Source organism: Crotalus tigris, unplaced genomic scaffold, assembly GCF_016545835.1.
Source record: "Crotalus tigris isolate CLP2741 ecotype Arizona unplaced genomic scaffold, ASM1654583v1 scf7180000024436.1354646, whole genome shotgun sequence".
Classification (NCBI taxonomy): domain Eukaryota; kingdom Metazoa; phylum Chordata; class Lepidosauria; order Squamata; family Viperidae; genus Crotalus; species Crotalus tigris.
In genome coordinates, this window is record NW_024100605.1 from 661,177 (window position 1) to 678,163 (window position 16,987).

Sequence of the window (16,987 nt, forward strand, 5' to 3'; positions counted from 1 at the left end):
AGTTTCTAAAGAACTTCACATGATTTTAGAGGTAGACAGACTTGGTAGGATGATGCCATGAACAGAATATGGTAATTTAAATTACGGTAATTTGAATTTAATTTCTTTAAACAAAAAATAAGTGTTGCACCATATGTTAAAAGGGCCAACACCTATATAAAAATCCCCAAAAATGTTTCTGAGCACTGAACACCTTGTACTTCTGGGCACTCCAGGTAGGTTGCAGTTCTGGAATATGACAGCGCTGGAGAATAATGGGTTCCTGGTAGTTTCATGTTTGATTCTTCTCAAATCTTTGGAAGTTAATGTGTGTCTTTTTTTCTCAACAAGTTACTTGTGACCTGTTGACTATTTGCAACAAACCTTTGTTGGTTCTATGATCATGCCCCAATATCTTAGCAATTTCATGAGTGCTGCATACCTCTGAAAGACTTTTTACAATTTTTGACTTTTCAGAATCAGTTCAATCTCTTTTTTGGCCCATTTTGCCTGAGGAAAAGAAGCTGCCTAATAATTATGCACACCTTGATATAGGGCAGGGGTGCCAAACTGGCGCCCTGCAGGCTGTATGCGTCATGTGCAGGTCACGCCACCCCAGCTCCGCAAAGGCAAAAAATACGTCACATGATGCGATCAAGTTTGAAACCCATGATATAGGGTGTTGATCTCCTTAGGCCACACTCTCCCTCATTACACAAATACACATCACCTGAAATGCATATATCCACTAAGCATTCAAGTTTATACAGCTTGGAGGTGGAAAATATGCATGAAAATGATGGTACGGTTAAAATACTCACTTGCCTAATAATTGTGCACACAGTGTACATGTTATAAGTAATTTAGTCTGTAGGTTCATTGAAAGTAATATAACTTCTACAAGTAAGTATGGATTTCTCAAGAGCAAGATCAGGCATATCACAATTTATTACATAAACCTCAAATCTATGGGCTGGGTTTGCTAAGCCAAAAGAAAATTACAGCATAGTGTGATATGTAAACCCATCTTATCTAAGATAAGTATCTATCTGTGGTGAAGGGAAAATACCAGCTGCCTTGTGGTAAAGCCACAGCAGCCAAGTGTAAGTGTCTACAGTCTCAATGCCTGCTGAGCATAAAGGTTGCTCTAAAGAAGAGGGAGGTGGAGGTTACAAAAGGAAATGCCAAAGGTGACAGAGCATCTGCTGAATTACCCTTATCAGACCTATATAAACGAATTCCCCATCTGTTGTGCTGCCCAGACTGGACTCATTGCCTAGGCAGAGAAGAGAGTTCGTTTCTCACACTGGAAAGCTTTAACTCAGAAAGAAGAGGCCAGAGATTACTCAAGGAGTTGCTTATATGCTCACAGACTGAGATGGTTGAAAAGCCCTGGTCTAGAAGCTTCCTCTGTCCAGAATGCAGCAGTATGATGGGCATATTTTATGTGCCATGTGACATCCCTGCTTTGTGAACTGCACTGGTTGTGAGTCAACTGGAGTCAGATGTTCAATTTGAAAAAGAAAATTCTTGAGTGCCTTTTCTTTGGTAAAGCCTCCTGTAGCAGAAATGCTTAATAAAAGTATTTTTTTTAAAAAAAAAAAAAAAAAAGAGGTGGGAAGTTGACTAGCAAGCACAGGTAGACTTTAGCAACCAGCATAAGGCCGTAAGCACAGTCATGGTTTCACTTAGTGACCAAGTTGCAGGTACCAGTTGCAATTGCTAAATAAGAACTACCTGTAATAGAAAGTAAATATTAGACTCCCCAAGATGTAGAGGACGTGTTGAAGCTTACTCTTCCTAATCCTTAAGCATTCAGGGACTAGTTGAAAACAGGCTCTTTGGAACCTCAGCAACTCAAAGTAGCAAATGAATCTGGCAGTAAGAATTTGAGGCTTGTTGTCCTGGTGTCACACCAACAAGTGCTCCATTTTCACCCATTGTACCACTTTTAGGATATGGCAACATCTGAGTACCACCAGTCGCCTAGCAAGGTATCAAAAACTTGATGACCCCCCAAAAAAGGAAAAAAGTGATAAAGTACAGGTAGTCCTTGACTTACAACAGTTCACTTAGTGACTGTTCGACATTAAAATGACATTGAAAAAAGTGCCCCCCAAGCCACAGCCGAGCAAGACACCTGCCTGCCCATCTGGCAGCGCTCTTCCTCCTGTCCGAGTTTTCCATTGTTGTGAGCATTTCTGTTGAAGATTGGCAGCGGGGGTGGGGTAGGGGGTATTTTGTTTTTATTCCCCCCGTCTGCTGGGTGGTTGCAGCAGGTTTTGGTCACTTCAAATGACCCTGGGACACTATGACCGTCATAAATATGAAATCAGTGGCCAAGCATCTGAATGTAAATCACAAGATCCTGGAGATGCTGCAACATTCCAGCTGATCGGCGCTTCTTCTGGGCTCAGCAGAAGTGCCAGGATCAGCGCCGAGTTCCAGCTGCAGCCTGGCGCGTATCCTGGTGCTTCCACTGAGCCCTGACAGCCCTGCAGCTCCAGCCATCTCTCGCTCAGGCTTGTGCGGTGCTGCCACTGGTTCAGTTCATTCCCCTCCCCCACTACCACTTTTCTAGGATGGTCACGTATCACCTGTCAGGTGCCAATGTACCACAGGTGGTACCCGTACCACTGGTTGAAAAGCCCTGTTCTAGACAGTCTTCAACAGCAGCCCCATGTAGAGTGTATTGCAATAGTTAAACCATGAGTGACTAGGGCTATTTACAATTGGATGCTTCTCAATATAAAAGGAACTGCAGTAATGGCAAATATCTGTAGCTCAGGTGTAAGATGAGGGTGAAGGTTCGTTTTCCGAGCTTGTGGGTTGGTTTCCGAACATTTCATTACCAGGCTAGGTAACATCTTCAGCAGAGTTTAGGGGATGTTAGTGTCGGTGTTCTGTTTATAAGGACTTCAGGTGTGGGACTCAAACCCACAAGCTCGGAAAATGAACCTTCACCTTCATAAAAAGAGCTATTATGTTAAGTCCTTGTCATATATTAATAAAACATAAATGACTTTATTGTGCTAGTCTCATGCATATATATCATCTTTCCAACATACTTTACACCCTAGCTGATTGTAATTGTTCATAAAACAAAATAAAAACAACAAAACCTAACATGAACACACCTGATTATTTTTCAGGGTTGTGCATAAACAGAATATGATGATGCAGGAAGTCCTAAGAATACACTGTCTTTTTTTGTGACACATTAATTGTCTCAACTCATGTGTGTCAAGAACAGAAAGGAACAAGATGAGGTCTTCATTTACAAATAATGCTGGACATAGAGGCTGGACTTGAATTATGATATTGGAGTGGAGTGATGATGTAAGTTGGCACTTGCTTAAACATAAGATGATTCCATACACAATTGTGACTAGGCCTCAAGTTTTAGACATGCAGGAATCTAGGTAAGTCTCCCTTGTTAAATATACGAGTTTCACTGGCTCAAGGTTGACTCAGCCTTCCATCCTTCTGTCAGTAAAATGAAGACCCAGATAGCTGGGGGAAATATGCTGACTCTGTAAACTGCTTAGAGAGGGCTAGAAAGCACTGTGAAGCGGTATATAAGTCTAGTGCTATTACTATAAGCATCATATTATAATGCTTGAAATTACTATAATAGGTCACAAAATCCAAGTAGTGAAGCAATACATTGGAACTGAAAGGTCGCAAATCCAAGTAACATGGCAAAGTAAAAGATACACACTTACTATTCAAGGGAACTGCAAATAGGGGCAACTACTTACAATTAAAGGTTTACATGTGAATAGAAAACACATTTGAAAGTTTAGCCATTTGCAAGTAGAAAAAAATAGAAGCGGCTTTAGACCACAAGGAAAATTTCTTATCAAACCAAACTGGAATCAAGAACATGTGAATTAGCATCATATAAAAGATGCCTTTTTCTAGACTGCATTTATGTTGATACTAAGCAGAGGTTCAGAAACATCACCTTGTGGTTTCTTACAAAACATACCGGATAGTTGTTCTTATTCACTGCAATTAAGATTTACACAAAGTTTGAAGTTTCAGAGAAACAGCCTCCAGATAAAGACTTTGAACTCTTTGCTTGTAAGCTGTTTACACAAGGTCAAGTGTCATGTATTTATTGTGGAGGTTTCTCAGTTACAATTGCTAAAGTAATAGCCTATTCTTCCATTCCTTTATAGCAGCCAATTCAAAACACCGTGAGTTCTGCTGCTTGTCAGCTTAACAGAATCAGTATGAGGGTCCCACTAATTTCCTTTTGGTCTAGTGACATTAATATACTGTACTTTCTGGCGTATAAGATGACTGTCGCAAGTGGTAAAATCGGCACCAAAGTTGGGGGTCGTCTTATACGCCGAGTCATCTTATACGCCAGAAATTACAGTAGTTTCCGGCGTATAAGCCAACTTTCTAGGCATGTGACTCGGCGCCGAAGACGGGGGTCATCTTATACACCGGGTCACCTTATACGCTGGAATATATGGTAATTACTCAATACATGCGGCATCTATTAGCCTCCTCTAACCTGGTGTCTCTGAGATGCATTGGGCAGCATGTCTTGTAATTCTTGTCAGCAGTGACCCATAGCCTGCTGACCATGCTGGCTGGGAATTATGCAAGTTATAGTCCAACATGCAACATTACATTTGGACAGGGAAGTATCTAAGTTCTTAACTCCTAACTCTTAAGGCCCAATGACATTACATCTGGAGTTCCTGTAAACAGCAGTCTGATCACAGGGAACTCCCGCTTGGAGAAAAGGGGACAGGGAATCCTGCTTCTCTTGCAATCTTCTGAGAGGTGCACTGAGTTACACTTTCCAGAATCGTATGGAAGAAGTTGCCAAGAAGTATTGCAAACTATGCAAGAATGTTCTCTGTTCCTCCTTTGCTCCAGAGAAAAGCCTCCACTGAATCCTTTCTCTTACATGAAATAAAGGACTCCACTGGTAAAATCCAATACATCAGCATATATTTGAACACATTGCAATTCATTGTGGCACACCAAGAACTGTTGCTGTCAGTTGTGCCCTATTGAATATGCAGGATGTGAAACAACTTATTTTCTTCACTACAATCTTTCTTCTTTCTGGACAAGTAGAAATTCCAACCAGCAAACCTGAATGAGGTTCCTAGAAATCACAAAGCTTGATTTTAAATTTTCCAGGTTTAAATTCCCTGTTAAATTTAAGTTTCAACATTTAAGCTACCTTCTTTGCAAAAACAACCACTACTGCAGAAACCAATAACAACAACAAAAACTTACCATAGCAGCATTTGCAAAATGCAAATGCACTTTCAGTTGCCATTGGAGCTATTGATCCTGTATCAGAACAAAAAACAAAAACCAGCAACCGTGCAAATTTATATTTACTTAGGGTTTTCAGTCTCTGGTAATCTATAGTATGTAAAAAAAAGGACAGGGAAGATGGGAGGGAACTCTAATGCTAATAAATTCCATAGCTGTATTGTAATAGATAAGTTGTATCAGATTTGTAATGGAATATGTATAATTTCACATTAACTTAAATACAGGAAATACAAATCCCTCCCATTAATTTTCATCAACCAAAAAGACAACCATGTGGGGGTGGGGGATGGGAAGTGACATTCCACAACCAAGCAGAGAACAGAGCTGGCATGCCTAGACATCCAATCAACTAAGCTCTACCAAGGTCAGATTTGCATTGTTAATGTGTATCACAACTGAATGATTAGACAGTTACCAAAACAACACTTGGTGGGAGTTTTGGAGAAGCAATCATTAATTAACTATGGATGTTATCCTTACTCACAGAATTGCATGGCCCAGACACTCCAGCATTACAACCTCTGGATGTATTGTCACTACAACTCCCAGATTATAAACTAGTCTGATCTGATAACCTCTAAAGTTATGTGGCTTATCAGGGTAACATTATAAATATGAATTATGTCAAAAATAATTGATAACTGGAAAGAAGAAAGAGGTGATAAATAAGCTCCTGAGATACTTTGAGAATTGTCTTAGCTGTACCCCAAAGCTACTCTTAAACATGGTTGAACATTTCCAGAAGAAATAAACACACAGGCATACAGTAGATAAACAGTTGTCTCAAAGCACTAATGAAAGGAAGGGATCCGTTAATCTTATGCAATGCAAAGTAAGAGTTTACTTCAGAGCATTCAAGCACTGCACTTTTTTTTATTCCAGTGAAGCGTTTTGCATGCAGACATGGCCTCATAAAAACTAACGTCTTGCTCATAAAACTTCATCTCTTATTGCTTCTTCTTTGCACCAGATGGAAGCCCAATTTGTCTAAGACAGGTGATACAGTGGTCCAATCTAACCAGGTAGGATAAGAATTGGACAAAGGGCTCAGATCAATCAGGGAGCTTCTGTATAAGGAAAGCTAAGAACAGCACTGGAGCAACAATCTCAAGGCATTGAGAGGTGAAAGTCTCACTTTTTAAAACTGTTTCTCACAGTACTTTATAAGAGGCACATTCCAAATCTGAAATCATCAGAAAATAGAGATTACATTTTGTGAATAGTATAATGCCTAATCCTCTGAAGAGGAACTGCCACTGCATTTCTCTATTTTTACATACCAAAATGCAAACAAACTAGAGGAAGTATTGTCACAGACATTGATATCCTAACAGAAATGTTTTATGATGTTTATATATTTGAAAAAAGGGTGTGTTAGCTTTGGAGGCTAACTTTTCCTTATTCTTATGGCAGTGCACCAAAGATTTTAATATGATGTTGAAAAAAATGCTCTGAAAGAACCTTTTGATGCTCCTTAGAAGAACGAAATACATGTTAGCTTTATAGGGTAGACCAGGCTAAGAAATCAATGCCCTATAAGTCTAAAATGACTTTTATCGGGACAGTGATTGTAGCAGAATCTTGAATGTGCTTTCTTCCTCCCTCACTTTATCTTGACGTAAATTAGGGAGGGGCCTGGCTGAGATGTTTTCTCAAAATAATTTGTTGGAATGGACTCAAGCCACACTTGTCTGATTGTTGTCTGGGTGACCATTCTTTGGTCCTCCAAGACCAGTCCTTATATCCTCTACAAAGTATAACAAACAGCTCTTCTCTAGCCAAGTTTTCTCACACCTTATCTTGGAATACCTTAATTTTTCTATCAGCATATACTCCCTCTGGCCAATGATAGGACACAGTCCACCATAGCTTTTCTGTTAAATTACAAATAGTTATAATTTTTATATAGAAAAAAATGAAAGAAAAGATTGTATTTTGCAAAACTGCTGTAAACTGAACCTTACTTCACTGTTGGCGTGAACAGTGAATTATGGAACCAAAATATAAATCTTTCAACATTCTCTCCCTGCTCCCCTATGTTTAAAGCCACTTTGAATAGTCCCATAAAGGATCATTTTCTTAACACTGATTTGCACCAAGGATCTCTCAGATATCTCAATACAAAAATAAACTGGCTTCTGCAAAACAGGCTTCACAGCTACAAACACCAGATGTGTGTGGGAGGAGAGAAACTGTTTTGAATGGAAGTACAGAGAAAAACCAAATTTCTCTAGGATAATAATATTAGCAATGAAAAGCTTGCTGTTAGTCACACTATCACTTTATTGCGGATTCTGTTCCATGAAGAAAAAGTACCACATGGAATGGTATAGTTTAACCACGAAAACCATATGGGTTAGGCACAACGGAGTTCTTAATGCAAGGAAGGCTTGTTGGCTTTTCAACTAGCTTTCAAATACTTACCATTAAACTACAATAACAATAGAGCTAGAAAAGGGCCGGCAAGTAGTCCTTGACTTACAGCCATTCATTCTGTGACCATTCATAGTTATAACGGCACTGAACAAATTGACTTATAACAGTTTTTCACACTTACAGCAGTTGCAGCATCCCCATGGTTAAGGGATCAAAATTTGGGCACTTGGTAACTAGTATGTATTTATGACAGTTGTACTATCCTGGGGCCATGTGATCACCCCTTGCAACCTTTACAACCGGCTTCTGACAAGCAAAGTCAATGGGGTAAGCCAGATTTGCTTAACAACTGGATAATTCCCTTAACAACTGCAGCGATTTCCTTAACTAACTGTAGCGAAAAGGTCGTAAAATGAGTTGCAACTCACTCAACACCTGCCTCGCTTAGCAATGAAAATTTTGGGCTCAACTGTGGTCGTAAATTGAGGACTATCTGTATATTAAAAGGGTTTAATTTATTCTCAGAAAACTCCCAGAGAATCTCTAGAATATCTTAGATAGCGCATAACAAGAATTGCACACACAACCCCCTTGTTCTTGGAACAATCTGAATGGCCCTTACCTTGACCTTGTTTTAAGTGAGCCTTGAAGACCAGGCTCATCCCCCAAGGCCCTGAGTTAGGGAACATGACCAGTTCTTTTGGGGAATATGGTGGTTGAGAATTATGTTTGTACAGTATTGCTTTTTCAAGATAACTTGGTTTTTATTGGTTTTTATGATATTATCATTTTTAATATCACATGTTGCCTGGAGCAAGTACAGATTTGACGGCTTTGGAAATCTGACTGATGTATAAACAAACAAGAGACATGCATTTATTATTAATTGCAAGAAACAACTAACAGAGATGACAAAAAGAAGAGATATAGTTGTTTAATAATTGTGATTACTAAGCTAATATTGATTAGTTCTTCTAAAAGCAAATGCAGTTGATGATTGCCCACAGAACAGTAGCCAATATTGGACCATTAAGGAAAACAATATCAACACATTCAGAGCATTCTCAAGTTTGCAATTATTCAAGACATCCCCTTAGAAGTGGAATTTCATCTTGACAAATGGGAGAGACAGATAATGCTCACTTATTACAAGGGCTGTCATTTGGAGTTTTTAACTTCAGTCATGTTTTAGTAATATAAGAAGATTCTTAACAATTTTATTGTCATAGGGCAGATAATCGCTTTGGATGCATATGTGTCTGTGAAAGATTTCCATTTAGGAAAAAAAATGGAAGCCTTTCTACTATATGCTATAGTTCTATAGTCAAATTCAATGAAATTACATAGCCATTATTCAACTTTTATGGAAGTTCCATCTGTAGATTATTACTGCATTTGTTCTGGGCTTCATAGATGGGTTGAAATTAAAATATTTTAAATAGTTAAATATTTGGATCTGTGTTCAAAGTCAATGTTTTCAACTTTAAATGCACTAGTATGAAGATACTATACCAAAGGATGGGAAAGCTCTCCCCTCTTCCTTACCTTGCAACACAAACTCTCAGCACAGAGAAGGTGATGAGGACAGCATCAAAAGTTATACATTCAGTTGTTCAGTCTTTGTCAGCCCAAGACTGGATAAAAAGAAACAAAAAGCAAAGAATTAATCACAAGCAACAACATGATGTTTTGGATGCCTGATATAATTCCTGATTTTTTTAAAAGCCTGAAATAAAAAAATGGAAAGAAAATGTTAGGACAATTTATCAATTTTTAAGAAAAGGTCTTTGTGTTAAGTATATTGGTGTAGAGAAAGGTCATCTCCAAAAAACACCCATAGATTTTTGTGCCTTTCAAATAGAACAAAATAGAGCAGAAGTCCCCAACTTTGCAAGCTGATGGGCATCTTTAGAACGTTAAGAATCTACAAAATGGCAACTTAGAAATGCATCACAGTGTATATGGAACTATGTAACAAATCCTCCTCACCTTGCACAAGCCAGATACTTATATTTTTCAAAACACTTTGTATTTCAATTTATAGATACTCTGAAGAGGTCTCTTACAAGGTACTCTGTTGTTTGCCTTATTCAAAATCCCTCTTAAATTAAAAACCCGAAATTCTAAATAAGTTAGTGTTCCCTTTAATTCCAGATTTTTGCTCCAAGTCAAGATGACTCAACATACTAACTTTTCCTACTACAGATCGAAAACATGGAATCTGGTCTCAAGCATGTCATAATCAAATAGCAAATACTATATATACTTGGTTCTGTGACTAAATAATTCAGAGAAGCTCATGTACCCTTAAGAAAATCACAGCTGATCCAATACTCAGAATAATGAAGCCAGACAACATGCCTTGTCCTTGGGTCATAAAACTAAAACAGTCAGGATTTAATTAAGAATTAGATGTAGTCCAAACTGCAAAACAGGTAGATAATAACAGCCCATCCTAAAGATACAATTGTATGCTCTTTGTGCCCAGTTAACCCAGGAACATTTGCTTTGCTACAAGGCTTGCTATGCTACATATAGATTTGCCATGAGCCCAAGGGTCATTCTTTATATAGATTCAATCTGTACTGCAATTTAGATAGCTGAATGGATAGTTTATGTCAGCAGTAACCAGCAGTTCAAACATTTTCCAAGTAGATAAGCAATCTGAGCTAGATATCAGCACAATGCATAAAACAAATACATCAAATAATGTAAGTATCTTGCATGAATTTCCAGTTCCAACAGCTTTTTCCAACTGCAACAATCAAAGAAACCATATGGGGAGATCTATTCAGATTATACTTCAGTATGTACAAAAACTGGAAGATATTCTGTACTTTTCATATAGAAAAGATGTCCAGGATAAGCATTAGTCCTAAGGCAGAATCTAATGCTACATTTAGATGACCAGTACAGATAGAAAATTAGATTTGTATCACACCTTTATTTTTAAGAGCTTTAATTTACATTGCAAAGGAGCTTTAGTGCAGCACCAGAAGGCTGTCCAAACATCATCTTCAAAGCTCATGTTCCTGGTAACAGAATAACTTGCATGGAAGATTAGCACTTAAATGGACCTTAGCTAAAAGTGCCACAGCTTCAAGGAAATGATGCAAGAGATAAAGCATGGACAAAAAGTGGATGAATTTAATTCAAACAGACCACAATGTACAGGAGGGGATAAGCTATTGTTATTATGCTCTGAACTAGTATAGAAATATTAATTATGCATGCCTGTCTATACAGTACTCAAAGTAATATGAATGTCAATAAATTTCTGCATAGTTCACTATACATTTTTTTTTAAATATAACACTTAAAAGAAAATGCACCAGGAAAGAAGCTGTAGCATCCCGTATCAAATTATTAAACAGCATACTATAGCTCATTCATTTCTCATTGTCAGGATATTTTCTCAACAGTATTTTGTGAATGATTTCAAGTACATAATTATGACTGAAACAACTCCAGAATAGTAAGGGAAAAGGCTTCTGAATTGGGTAAGAGCAGTGGGATTATCCAGGGAGGCCGTTTTTTTAAATGTCTATCTTGGTCTCTGCTGTTTCATCCTGGATCACACTGGATGCAAGTCACTGACTGCCTTTTCTTTTTCTCAAATTTCTTATTACAATTAATAACACTTCCCCGTGTACTATTATTGGCACTGTATATAATAGTATCAAAGCAGTTTGATAAAACAGCATCCCGTCAGGAACAGGCAGAGCCGCGATTTAAAATGCTACTTTTAGAATTGCAGCGACACACTTGAGGCAGACTGTGAGAACAGCTAAGCAGCTCCAGGCAATAATTCCAATCGTTAGGATCATGCTGTCTTCCCAGCCTCGCCGTCCTGCCTTCAGAGCCAGGTGCCCTGGAGAATATGGGAGATACAGTCCAATACATCTGGGGCACATCAGGCTGGGGAAAGCCGCCTTAGATCTACTTTTATCGCTAGATTTTAAGGGGGAGGATGAGAGAGGGAAAAAGTAGACGCGGCCGGTCTATCTATCGTGCTGGAGAAAGCGAAACAGCGGCGAAGCCCCGGTCAGACCAAACTTAGATCCCGCCCTTTGCCAGCTCACGATGAAACTGTGCAAACTCCAGGCACAACTCATCCTCGCCGACGGGGAGTGGTAAGAATTGGCCAGCGCGGCGCCTGCGGTATTTCGCCAGCGGGGAAGGCACTAACTCAAGAGCCAGGCGACGCTCCCTGCAAAATGTTTAGAAACCTCGGTATTGGCTCTGTCCTTAAAGAAAGCAAAAAACCCCACTCCAGATCAGAGGGGGCTATTTCGCCAGGAGCTGCAAGAACCCCCCCTCCCACCCGCACCTTTACTCCTCCAGAGCAGTCCCACAGGTGGCAAGGCCAGGGACTTCCAACGCGTCTTCCGAAGGGAAGCCTGAGAAAGCACCGAACAGATTACTCTACCCTCCCCAAAGCAGCTGCATCCCACCTCCGTCCGACGGGCCCGCTGGGAAGGAACGCGCCTTAGGAAAGCAAATTGAAAGAAACACAGCTGCCCCCACCGCAGCACATGCCTTCATAAAGCCACGCCCCTCAACTCCTTAAGCTCCGCCTCGGATTCCATTCAGCATCGGCGCCATCTGGCAAAAAGACCCGCCTTTCCTCCGCAGCCTCTCCCTCTGACTCTCCACCCTCGGTCCATGCTTCTCAAACAAAACGTCATCGATGGGTACCCGGAAGTTACGGCTTCTCCTTGGCTTTCCCAGATGGGGGAAAAGAACAACCTCGCCTCAGCGGTCGCATCGTGTGACGTAAGAAAACACACACACCACAAGTTTTTATAAATGTGCATATTATATGTATATGTATATGTGTGTACATATTTATAATATATTAATACCCCAGAATTAGATAGATAGATAGATAGATAGATAGATAGATAGATAGATAGATAGATAGATAGATAGATAGATAGATAGATAGATAGATATGTAACAATATACAACTGACTGGAAGAGTAAAGTGTTTCAAAGAAGACTAAAAACAAAACTAGATAGGCAAAAGAACAAAAGGAGGCTGCACAGTCACCCAATCCCCAAGACCTGGGAGAAAAACTAGGTCTTCAAATGTTTTAGTCTTACCTAAAGGTGGAGCCATAAAAACCTCTTGGGAGGAGATTATTCCAGAGGGCAGGAATTACAACAGAGTAGGCATGCTTGGGGGGGGGGGTCCCATGTGATGTCATTCTGTAATTGATGGGACCTGGCACACCGACGAGCAGTGATAATAGAATAACAGAGTTGGAACGGACCATGGAGGTCTTCTGCTCAAGCAAGAGACCCTATATCCTTTCAGACAAATGGTTGTTCAATCTCTTCTTTAAAAGGTCCAGTGTTGGAGCACTGAAAACTTCTGGAGGCAAGCCATTTCCTGATTCATTGTTCTAACTGTAAGGAAATTTCTCTTTAGTTCTAGGCTGCATCTTTCCTTGATTAGTTTCCATCCATTGCCTTCAGGTGCTTTGGAGAATAGGGTTACTCCTCTTTTTTGTGGCAGCCCCTTAGATATTGTAACACTGCTATCATGTCACCCGAGTCCTTCTTTTCATTCAATTAGACTATACCCAATTCCTGCAATCATTCTTTATATATTTTAGCCTCCAGTCTCCTAATTTGTTGTTCTTCTCTGCACTCTTTCTAGAGTCTCAACATCTAGAGTCCCTCAGATATTTAGGGTAAGTGATTTTTCAGATGCCAGGAAGAAAACAAATAAAAACAACCTTCCCTGGAGTTTTAATAAAGACCCCAATTTATTATTTTAGGATCAAATCAAACTATAATTCCATTCCCACCCCTCTCCGCTTCACATGTAAGGGCAACAAGAAATTGCTTAGCCCTGCTCCTTGATCATGGTCTGGGGTACTGCTAAAGATCAGACCAACAGACAGAGTCTTGTCAATTTCACCTCAGCTTTATTTATTTATTAGATTTTTACCCTGCCTTTATTATTTATGAGTAACTCAATACAGAGAACATACACAATACTCTTTCCTCCTCCTCTTTGTCCCCGCCCCCCAACAACAACCTGTATGATGGATGGGCTGAGAGTGAGTGATTAGCCCAAAGTCACCTAGCTAGCTTTCATGCCTAAGATAAGAAACTCACACTCTCCTGGTTTCTAGCCTTAACTACTACATCAAACTGGTTTCCTTGCACATGCTACTGTACAATAATAGTTATTAGACAGCATGGTTCAAAAAGTTCAGCACTGCTTGGTATAGTACAGTGGTAGGCAACTTTGGCTCTTTTATGACTCGTGGACTTCAACTCCCAGAATTCCTGAGCCAGCCATGCTGAGGAGAAATGGACAGGTTTCCAAGCTGAGCCATGCTGGCTCAGGAATTCTGGGAGTTGAAGTCCACGAGTCATAAAAGACCCAAGGTTGCCTACCCTGGTATAGTAGTATGCATTTGTCTGGTAAATGCAAGAATATCTAAGCAATTGCTCTGGAGGGGATTTCTAAAGGCAACAAGCCACCAACAAGCAATCTTTAGGATCTTTAAGACCTAATCCCAAGCATAAACACCAAGACAACCAATTAAACAAGGAAGTAGAAAGTGATGGGAAGGAAGAAAAAATTGATACAAAGTAGGAGATGTAGAAAGCAAAACAAAACAAAAATGCCCAATCTACCAAAAACAGAACTGAAAGGCAGACTAGGAATACTAATTAAAATAGGCAAGAAAATGGCAAGAGAACACCTATCCACTCTAGACAAATTCAGATCACCTGGTCCTGATGGATTACATCCCAAAATTCTGAAGAAGCTGGCAGATGTCATCTTGGAACCATTGAATCATATCTTTCAAAGATTCTGGAGCACTGGAGAACTACCAGAGGACTGGAAAAGATCTGATGGGATTCCCATTTTCAAAAAAAGGGGGGGGGGAAACAGATCCAGGAAACTACAGACCAATCAGCCTGGCATCAATATCTGGGAAGATCCTGGAAAAAATAATCAAACAACAAATCTGCGAACACATAGAAGCAAGTAAAGTTATAAACAGAAGCCAACATGGGTTTGTCAAAAACAGATGATGCCCAAAAAAATTTATTTCATTCTTTGACAAAGTGACTAAATTAGTGATAAAGTGACTAAATTAGTGGATTAGCGAAATGCTGTGGATGTATGATAATATACTTGGATTTCAATAAGGCATGTAACAAAATAGACCACAACCTACTTCTTGGAGAAGCTAGAAAAATGTGGGATAGACACATCGCCCTAGATGGATTTGTCGCTTGCTAACCACACTCAATATGTAGTCCTTAATGAAACTACATCTACATGGAGGGAAGTAAGCAGTGGGGTATCTCAAGGTTCTGTTTCAGGCCCAGTATTCTTCAATATCTTTATATAGATGAGGGAATAGAAGGAGAACTCACCAAAATCTCCAATGACGCCAAGCTGGCAGGAATAGCCAGAAAACAGGCACAAGATCAAGATGGACCTCAACAGACTTGAACACTGGGCCCTATCTTACAAAATAAAATTCAGTGGAGAGAAAAGTAAGGTTTTACACAGGTAAAGAAAACCAAATGTACAGATACAGATTAGGTGAAACTTGGTTCAATAGCAGTAACTGTGAGAGAGATCTTGGAGTCCCAGTGGATGGTCATTTGAATGAGTCAGCAGTGTGCTGCAACAGCTAAAAAAAAATCCAGTGCAATCCTAGTTCGCATTAATAGAGGGATATTATTAAGATCACATGAAATGATAGTACTGCTTTACAATGCCTTGGTAAGACAACACTTGGAATACTGCATCCAGTTTTGGTCACAACAATATAAAAAAGATGTTGAGACTTCGGAAACCGTGCAGAGAATAGCAACAAAGATGATTAGGAGGCCAGAGGCCAAAACATACAAAGAACAGTTGCAGGAATGGGATATGTCTAGTCTAGTGAAAAGAAGGACTAGGGAAGACATGCTAGCACTGTTCCAATATCTGAGGGGCTGCCACAAAAAAGAAGGGGTAAACTTATTTTCCAAAGCACCTGAAGGCAGAACAAAAGCAATGGAGGGAAACTAATCAAGGAGAGAAACAATCTAAAACTAAGGAGAAATTTCCTGACAGTGAGAGCAATTAACCAGTGAAATGGTTTGCCTTCAGAAGTGGTGGGCGCTCCAACACTGAAGGCTTTGAAGAAGAGATTGAAAAACCATTTGTCTGAGATGATTTAGGGTCGCCTGCTTGTGCAGGGATTGGAATAGAAGACCTCCAAGGTCCCTTTCAACTCTGTTATTCTCTTCTGTTCATCATTTCTCTTTTAGAATCTGAAAACAAAATCAAGTGAAACTGAAGCCTGGAAGCTGGGAGACAATGAGGCAACTGTTGAGCTATTAAACAGATAATAGCAAGTGAATCCAGAGATGCAGCGCTAATTCTGGAATGTTCCAAGAGTTCCTGCGCAAGTATTTTCAGTTAAAGCTTTAGTATAGTAATGCCTCCAAGTGTATTTATTAATTTGTAACTTTCATATCCCATTCTTCTACCAGGGACCTATACAATGGGTCATCTCATATTCTCCTCACAATTACCGGTATGTTGTATGGGAAACAAAACGAAGAGATCAAGTCTTGCTCAAGGCATTCCAGTGAATATCATATTTAACTTATTAACTTTATTTCAATTAAGAAATTAATTTACTTAGCAACAAAATGCCACCAAGTTGACCCTTGTGTCCAGCAGCAAAAAAATAAGGCAAATACTGCAAATCCTTGTAGCTGGTATTATTTTTGGCTAAGCTCTACACTGTGCCAGCTACAGTTTCAAGAAGGTAAGAACATGACAGGTAGTTCTTAAGGTAGAGGCCGTTGTGATTTGATTTATGTTGCCTTATGAATATTCTAGTAGATTTGGTGTGTCACATGTTATTCAATTGGCTTTCTCAGAATCTTTCCAGCCAAGTGGAGAAGCTATTACTAACTTTCTGCAAGCTCTTGTGGAGAGACAGGCTGTCTGAAGGAATTAGCATTATAGGGGGCTTCTGAATTCAAAAGAACAAGCACAGCATGTGCTTGTTAACTTCACAATGGAGCATTAGAATCTGTGGTTTGGATTTTCCAGATTAGAACATCTCTGGTGGAGCCATTTTATTCAAGTTTATTTTTCAGAATTATCTGCCTCACACTTGCAAAGTTAAGAAGAGCAAATGCTGAAGTAGCTTTTCATCCCAAGACAGAGAGAAAATCAGCAAGAAACACAAGACAGTTACGTGGAAACACTGTTTTCTCTCTTCCTGCATATACTGGGCCAGCAGTGGTTAATTAGTTACGGTACTAATACTTCTTG

At 39.5% G+C, this 16,987-nt stretch overlaps 1 protein-coding gene and 1 long non-coding RNA gene across 3 annotated transcripts in view; one reads left to right on the forward strand and one right to left on the reverse strand.

Annotated features, from left to right (window-relative positions):
• The window catches only part of CUNH11orf24 (chromosome unknown C11orf24 homolog), a 25,632-nt gene extending 13,376 nt beyond the window's left edge, over positions 1 to 12,256 (reverse strand). Inside the window, exons 1-2 of one of the 2 annotated variants that reach the window (XM_039331243.1) lie at positions 12,123 to 12,256; positions 9,214 to 9,302 (exon numbers count right to left, since the gene is read on the reverse strand). The gene's annotated coding sequence lies outside the window, so the exon portion shown is untranslated. Of the gene's footprint in view, positions 1 to 9,213; positions 9,303 to 11,998 lie in introns of both variants that reach the window. The other variant, XM_039331244.1, reaches the window with a different exon arrangement.
• LOC120302596 lies at positions 12,250 to 16,137 on the forward strand. The gene is made up of 2 exons (XR_005555173.1): positions 12,250 to 12,444; positions 15,967 to 16,137. It is a non-coding gene; the product is annotated as an uncharacterized LOC120302596 (long non-coding RNA).
• The last annotated feature ends 850 nt before the right edge of the window (positions 16,138 to 16,987 follow it).